The 9,018-nt window shown below is 37.6% G+C and overlaps 1 protein-coding gene across 1 annotated transcript in view; it reads right to left on the minus strand.

Annotated features, from left to right (window-relative positions):
• Positions 1-9,018, minus strand: part of MYO1B (myosin IB) — a 178,874-nt gene that overhangs the window by 68,691 nt on the left and 101,165 nt on the right. The window lies entirely within an intron of this gene.

Consider the following 9,018-nt stretch of genomic DNA (forward strand, 5'->3'; position numbering starts at 1 on the left):
CCCGGCCCAAAAGCTTCATTATTTTATGTATACTGTCCTCTCCTGGAAAAAGAAGTGGTCCAAATTCTTGATTAAGGCTAATTATGAAAAAAATCAGCTTTGTCTTGTGAAGTGAGAAAGAGAATGAAAGCCTGATTGAAAGACTATCACTCAAACTGATGGCTACAGAGACCCTGTGCCTCCTCTCCAGTTGCTCCAAGACGAATATTATGAAAAAAGCATCTCAGCGGCATTTAGGTTCTTTCAGTGAATTTATGCCTCCTCAGTAAAGCAAAAGGATACATTAAACAACAAGCATGTGCCCGTGATCTAAGCAACTATAATTTATCTACCTTTTTCCTCTTGTCTTAATCACTCCCGAAGAAAAAGTACCAAACAACCAGTGAAGGAATGGGCATAACGGATGGTAGTTTCAGCGGAAAATTCTGATTATGAACTTATGTTTACTTACTTATTGGGATATATATTCTAAAATCTATTCTATACTTTTTCTGAAAACAGACAACATAACCCTCAAGATTGACAACTAGGAAGGTTCACTCACGACAAATCTTAAAGATTAAAAAAATGGGGCAAATGTCTTCTTCCAAATCATTCATTCACTTTGTATGTATACTATAGTAAATGAAAAAAGATACGAACATCGACCTCAGGGCTCCGACAGCCGTGGTCTCACATGATTCTCTATCTATTTGCAGGTTTGCTTTGAGGGATCTAAAGCATCTAGCATGCCATGACATTACAATTCTTCCCCCACTTCCACCGTACTTTGCAGCATTTTAAGAAATCAACTTCAAAGTTTTCACTCAAAAGTCAGTATCCTGAAGTTATAAAATCAGCATTAAAGATAGCTAGACATATTGCATTAAAGTTCTGAAAGGGTTTCCAGTGTTTGTACAGGAAAAATTAACTTGGGCTCTAAAGCACTAAGAAAAACGTAACTGATTATATACCTAATTACTGTTTTTTATTAGGATTTTGTTATATACATATAGAATATATGTATTTTGACAACAGATTGTTTTCTGATGCAAATTTAATGTTCATCTAATAATTGAAAATTTGTTCATGAATGTATCTGAATCTAAAATTCTAGACCCAATCCTGAAATAAAAGTAATGAAATATCTGGTCCTTACTATCTTGATTTACTACCCTAATAAACACAGATTAATGAATTAATTAATTAATCTGAGGTTAATTTAGATATATTTCAACATCTGGCTTCTTCAATATTTGTATATAGTCTCATTTCATGATAAAGAGTCTTTCTTCATGACAAACATATTTTGTAAAAAGAACAACAAAGTAAAACTGAGATAAAGGGAAAGCATCTACTTTCATATAAAGGAACCCATTACGAAGTCACAGCACTGCTCTTTTGAAATTTTAGTATTTCAGTTGTATTGCTACAGATACTTCACAAACAATGATTGACTATTTCTGTCTTCTTCAGGAGCTTTAAAACTCAAAACTAAAAAAAAAAAAAAAAAAAAGCTCAGCCTTGTATGTACTAGAAATTAGGCAATGTATTGACTTAGTTTTTGATTTGTGACCTTAAAAAGGCAGATTAAAAACAGACACTTTATTAAGGAATATCCACTCACTACTGAGAACTGACCCATAGACAGGGAGTCTTCTATTTCACCTCAGTACATATATTCCCAGAAAACTGATCAGAGTTTCCTTTAGGAAGCTCTGACAGAGTTTCCTTTAGGAAGCGTTCTAACAGGCAGTTTCATGCCTTTTATTGATGACTTTCCATCAATAAAATCAAATATATGATATAAAAGGAAGAACAAAGCTGTAAATCTCAAACAATTTAAAACAGTAAAACCACGTTCCATACAAAATGGCATGAATGCAGCACACACACAGATTAAACAATGTGCCACGAGATAGACGGCACATAAAGGTATAAGCCAATTGTGTCATAAATTCAAAAGAAATGTGAAAAAACAAAGCAATCCAGAGTAATCTGTTCCATCCTCCATCTCCATTGTGAGGAGGGTGGCCGTTTCCTTTTGCTTTACGTTTCCATGTGGAAGATCTCCTTAGAGTAACTCCCGCAGCCTGCTGGCCCCTTACTCACTCCTCCTCAGGACAAGAAAAAAGACTTTGCTGAGCAGTGAGGTTTGCAGAAGAAAGGGCCATGCACAGAGGGCTTAGCTCTCTGGGTTCCCTACACTGTGCACACATCTGGCTCTACTCCTCAGTGCTAAAAGACAGATGGGGCAATGCACACAAGGAGAGGCCAGCAGTTGCTTAATATTGTCAATCACTGCCTCACTACCAAAGTGCCAAAGGACTACTAACACACCTACTTGGGTGATAAACCAAAAGACACTTTCCTCAACCTTGCCTTTAACAGTAATAAAGCCACTTCTTCTCCAGCTTGATTCTTGTGACTATTTGACAAGTGCTTCCAAACTGGGTGAGGGAAAGGATATATTATCAATCACACCCCTGTATCGATTAGTTTTTGCTGCATAACAAATCACCCAAAACTCAGCAGCTTAAAACAATACCATTTATTAGCTCATGATCATGAGTGTCAGCTGGATATTTCCGGCCTGAGCCAACTTGGCTCATCTCTGCTGGGCTTGCTCACGGGTTGGTTGTCTGCTGGCAGACTGGCTGGCAGCCATCTGGGCTAAGACGTCCTCACTCCTATGTCTAGCAGTTCATTCCATGTGTCTCTCCTCGTCCAGCAGACTAACCCAGGCTCATTTGCATGATGGTGATAGTAAATTCCCAAGATCAGCAAGAGAGGACAAACTCCAATACATCAACAATCATCAAGTATCTGGTTGTGCTGTATTTGCTAACTGTTCCATTGATCAAAATACATCTCCCAGCCAAGCCTTGAGTAAATGAGAGAGGGGACTCATCAAGGATGTGGACACAGGGTGAGAAATTATTGTGCTATTTCTGAAAACGATCTATCAGACAGTGGCTGTCTAAAATAAAATGATTACAAATTGTTTGACACTCTTTCTGTTGAGAGGTATGATCTGTGTCTCTGCCCCTGAAACTGTGCAAGCTAGTGCCCACTGTGACTACACAGAGTACAGCAGAAGTGGCATGCCATATGCTTTCCCAGACTACTTCAGGCTTCCTCCTCACCCTCTTAGAACACGGGTTGCCAGGATGTTACTTTCCTCTCCAAACCTAGTTATAATACTGTGAAACACCCAAACTTGTTGTACTCTAAGTTTGAGGTTGTAGGGGGCAGGGGTTGTCAGGCAGTACAGCAAGAATAACTGGAACATAGACCAATCACAGCATTTGCCTCCCTTCATAATTAGCCGAATTTTTTTTTGTCAAGCTGAACAAAGTCAGTACCAGGAGAAGTCTGACTACCAATAATTTTGTTTGCCTTTCTGGGATTTAGGAAAAGTATTTATTTAGAAGTATTTTTAAATGATTAGCACAGAATATTCAGACAAAATTTTTTTTTTTTTTTGAGACGGAGTCTGGCTCTGTCGCCTGGGCTGAAGTGCAGTGGCCGGATCTCAGCTCACTGCAAGCTCCGCCTCCTGGGTTTATGCCATTCTCCTGACTCAGCCTCCCAAGTAGCTGAGACTACAGGCGCCCGCCCACCTCGCCCGGCTAGTTTTTTTTTTTTTTGTATTTTTTAGTAGAGATGGGGTTTCACAGTGTTAGCCAGGATGGTCTCGATATCCTGACCTCGTGATCTGCCCGTCTCGGCCTCTCAAAGTGCTGGGATTACAGGCTTGAGCCACCGCGCCCAGCTCAGACAAAATTTTCTAATAAAGCAGAAGCTTTATTTCTCAAAAAAACTCTCAACTGTACATAATTACTTCTGTGATCATTAATTCATCCAACAAATATATATAAGGTGTTCAACACTTTTTTTTTTTTTTTTTAGACGGAGTCTTGCTCTGTCACCCAGGCTGGAGTGCAGTGGTGCAATCTCGGCTCACTGCAACCTCCACCTCCCAAGTTCAAGTGATTCTCCTGCCTCAGCCTCTTGAGTGGCTGGGATTACAGGCACGTGCCGCCATGTACAGCTAATTTTTGTATTTTTAATAGAGTCGGGTTTCACCATGTTGGTCAGGCTGGTCTCGAACTCCTGACCTCGTGATCTGCCCGCCTTGGCCTCCCAAAGTGCTGGGATTACAGGCGTTGAGCCATGGTAATTTTAGTTGCTGGCCATTTAGTAATGAACCAGGCTAAGGCTCTGTCCTTACAGAGCATGTATTTGATGAAAGGCTAGAGACAACAAACAAATAACTATACTGAAAAAAGCAAATATTTATTGAGTGTTCACTATGTACCAGGCACTACTACAAGTGCTTTAGATACTAATACATAATCTACACCTCAAGACAACCTATGCAATTGGTCCTATAGTTATTCTCATTTCAAAATGAAGAAATGGAGGCACAGAGAATGAAGTAATTTGCTGTCTTTTGTTTAGACACTGGAAACCACATGATAAACCAACAAGAGTTGCAAAAGTAGGCTCATGGGCATGCCCCAAATAATGGACAAGGAAAAAAGAGCCTGCCTTTATATGCACTTACACACCTACTGTGTCAGGTATTACACTAGGCTCTTGACATGGTAATGTGAACAAGACAACCTCTCTCGTCCATAGTTCGCTCAGGTATATGCACATCTGAAATAACAGTTTCTTCATAGCATATATTTCTCTGTGCTATTCTTCTTTTAGAAGATAGAATCCCTGCAACTTGTACCATATGTTCTCCACTGTCTAAACTGCCACCAAATGCCTGTGATATTAATTTTAAAAATTGGTTTCCAAAAGCTTCCAGTTCACAACACCAGATGTAAAATCCCCAAATACAAAAACATAAATATTATCAGACCAACAAACCTTAACAAAGTAGGAGAAGTATCATTTTACATTACCTAAACATTTGTATGTGTTTCTATATTTTATCTTCTCTATTGAAGCAAATGTTTTACCATCTTCTGTTTTAATACCTCTCTTAAAGACACTAACCTTAGGGATACGTAGTTTTCAAGAGAGTTCCAGACTTAATTTGTCTCTTTTACAAAAAGAGAGAGAAGTTACTGGGCTTTCTTTTCCTTTCCACTTCCTGGGTACACAATTGGCTCAAGGGATACTGTGCCTTTTTCAAGGTAAGAGTTTTTGCCAATGACAATCTATGCTTTCACTAGGCAGCTGCTAGAAAAGGAGGCAAAATATACTTCCTACAAAATGGCAAATTTTGTCTTCTTTTCTACGCTACAAGAAGCCAACTTTTAGCTTCTTTAGTTTGGAGAGAACACAAGATGGTGTATCCATTGCTTTAAACTCCCTTCTGCCAGAAGGCAGCAGCTCCCAATGACCACCTATGAGTCAGTTCTCTACACAAGATGAAATTTCCTGCTCTTACCACTAATGTATTCCTTTTCTCTCCAAAGCAAAGGATACTCTTAAATACCAGGGTGTTCCCACTACCACAAATTTCAAAATAATTTCACTGTGGGAACAAATGGTAACAAACACCATATGAAATCCATTCATGAAGATACATTAATCTTAATTGGAAAAGAACTGAGTGTTTAATATTTATTCTCCATGGATACTGCAAGAATCAGGGGACAAGACATTTGTGCTTAGAACTTAAACTTCAAAATTTAAAACCAAAGTTGTTTTCTTATCCTTATAATAAAGTTATCCTGAATTATTTTCCTAAAATCCTCAAGAGTAATATTGATTAAATCATTCCAAAATGTTCAGCTGTAAGTTCTGTAATGAAAACAATATTAAACCTACTCTCATTTTTAAAAAGTGTTTTATTAATTTTATAGCTAGAGTTAATTTGTCTTGTAAAAAGAAAGCACTAAAGACTCATGAGTTATCATTCGGACTAAATACTAATCATTCCTTAAAATGGTGATCTTAAAACTGAGGCACACCACTAGCTGGATAGCTCTGATCAGCTGCCATATACTGTAAAAGGAGTTTTCCTAACAACTTTGGCAGGGGTTATAATCATTTACCTTTGGTTATATCATACATAGTTTGCATGAGTACTTTTATTCCCATATTTTGTGTATGAAATCATTTAACTTAAGTAGCACTATCCCATTCAACTTCAATTCATATTAAAACTTTCTCTTCAAGGCATTTCTCTAATAATTAAACATTCTTATAAAAACGGACAATCCCAACACATGGCATACAAAAGTGTGTAGTTGGGCAAACTAAAATGGAAACTTTATTTATTTATTTTTCAGATGGGATCTCACTCTGTCACCTGAGGCTGGAGCACAGTGGCTCAACCTCAGCTCACCGTAACCTCCGGCTCCCAGGCTCAAGTGATTTTCCTACCTCAACCTCCTGTGCTGGGACCACAGGCATGCGCTATGACATCTGGCTAATTTTTCGTATTTTTGGTAGAGACGGGGTTTCACATGTTGACCAGGCTGGTCTCAAACTGATGAGCTCAGGTGATCCCCCCCGCCTCAGCCTCCCAAAGTGCTGGGATTACAGGCGTGAGCCACTGTGCCCAGCCAGAAATTAAATTATTTAAGAACTACAGAATGCTGGAAATGGGAAGAACCATGGAATTCATCCAATTCAATCCTATCATTTTAAAGGTGAGAAACCTCGAGCCCTAGATGGTTACTCTCTGAATCATGATTTTAATTTTTTTTTTTTTTACATCAGCTGCATAGTTTGACCAAATTAACTAAATAATAATTTTCAAAGGGCATTCTTCTGCTAGGGCTAGTCAGGAAGATCTCAGTGGCATTGGAGAGTGCCAGGATTCTGGGCTACCCATCTCCTCTTCAACCAGATCAGGTCTCATTTCACCGGTACCATCTTTGGGGTTCAGCATAACATTTCCTTTGAAGACGAAATGCCACTGTTATAAGAAAAATAAATGTGCACACTTTGGATACTTCAGTCAACTCTTTTTTTTTTCTTTCTTTTTTTAGGTCTAAACATAATTTTTTTCATTCTAACAATCCCAATAGCACCATGGGATGGTGAGGCAGGCAGGGGTAGGAAGAGGTTCAGATCTATGGTCCTCAAAAAACCTAGAGGACTCAAGAGGATAACCAGACTGTGGCTGGGGTGCACAAAGCCCTGAGTCATCATCTTACATTTTCCAAACTAATCAACCAAGAGTCAAGAGGAGCAGGGACATCAGGGTTGTGCCGTGGGCGCCACAGCTCCCAAGCACTGACAGCACTGTCATTTTTATAAGAGACACTGAAAACCCCGTGTGGCGCTCATATACCCACTTTAGAAAACTCTGCACCTACGCTAGTGTGAGCAGACCTCATCTGACTGTTTTTCTTGTTGTTGTTGTTTTGTTTTTTTTACCTTTCACATAGAATATTTCACTTCCACAGTCAAAAATCATGTCTAAAGAAAGTTTAAAAAAAACCTGTTTTACCTAACAAGTGTATCACATTCCAATCACTTAAATACACTGGAAGAGAAGCAACATTTCTCAAAGTAAGACTAAAGTACAGGTCTACTCCTTTTATTGAATAAATATTACTCCAAAAGTTATTAATTTAAAACCAATTATTTATATTTTGCTTTTTTATCATAAACATTTTGTTAAAGAAAATAACCCTTAGAGGATCTTTTTTCATACAGGATTCCCTTAAAGACCTACAGGATTTTAAAAAGACCTATAGAATATAGTAAGGCAAATATTTATTTAGCAAACTCCTAAAAAGTTTTTCCAAGGTAAAGATGTTAAGTGATCTTTAAAAATATTTATAAATTACATTATATTATAAAATAATCTGAAATGCAAAGCTTAAAGTTTAAAAATAAAGCAAGGAAACATATTCTTATGCCTCAAAGACACAAGTATCTAAACTATTCTACTATAAATACATGTTTTAGTATTCTGAACTTCTTTACAAGGACTCAAGAAAAATACTCACAGTTACTTATTACTCCTCCTAGCGGATCGCCTTTAAAGTCAAATTCAATATCCATATATTTGCCCTGCCAAAGAAAGATTTTGTGAATTTTCTAGTTCATCTCAAAATACTCACTCAGTGTACTTCTTAGAGAATAGCAGACTAAGCCTTTATTTTTCTACATTTGTTTAAATGTAACTAAGAATGACACAGTTTATATAACCAAGATGCAAAACAACATGCCTCCATAAATAATTCATACTAAATACCCCGTTAGTTCAAAGCTAATATAACCCACTGCTAATTTAGGAACAAATCTTCTCAGCCACCATGTGACTTTTCCATTTCAGATTATCTTTCAAACTATTGGAGGATATGTACTCAATTCAAAAATAAAAACAGAAGAAAAAGAAGTCGTCTGTGTATATAGACTGGTTGGCAAGATAGTCTTTTTTTATTTGCAGAATATGTTTTAAGCCATTGCTAGGAACTTGAAACATATCAGTAAATGAAACGTTCAGAGATCTGTTTTTATAACGACTCAAATCAAATACAAGATTATGTGTTATGAACAGGTCAGAAGCACACTGATCATTATTCCTTTTTTTGGCTTTTCACCCAGATTATAATAGCAATATATAACACAGGGTTCATTTTACACTTTACAGACAGTATCTTAAACACACAGACACACACACGGAGTTTAATATTCTGATTGTTAAAGAACTGGTCTATAATTGCCTAAAGAGTAACAAGTATAACAGAGTAACTGTGACAGATGTTTCTTGTTTGGAAAAGTGTGTGTGGTTCTAATAAGTAAAGTCTTTAGTTTTGTTTCATATCCTAAGAATTACTTTAACTCATTAATTTTCAAATGAGGGTAAGGGAGAAGAAACACAATCACATGGAACTCAGTCAACAATGCAAGTTGTGCCTTTGTATCAGCTTACGCATGCTCCTGCACTTTCTCTTTTTTCATCATCATGGGTCATCTACCCTTTTAGGTCTGCACTTATTCATAAGGATATGTCTGTCAACCACTTCTTTAAAGCTGAAGTAGGCACAAGCGAAAGCACGGCATGGCTCCTGCCTTCAAGGAGCTTACTGTCTAGTGGGGGAATTGAGACAG

This window comes from Mandrillus leucophaeus, unplaced genomic scaffold (assembly GCF_000951045.1).
Source record: "Mandrillus leucophaeus isolate KB7577 unplaced genomic scaffold, Mleu.le_1.0 Scaffold143, whole genome shotgun sequence".
NCBI classification, from domain to species: Eukaryota; Metazoa; Chordata; class Mammalia; order Primates; family Cercopithecidae; genus Mandrillus; species Mandrillus leucophaeus.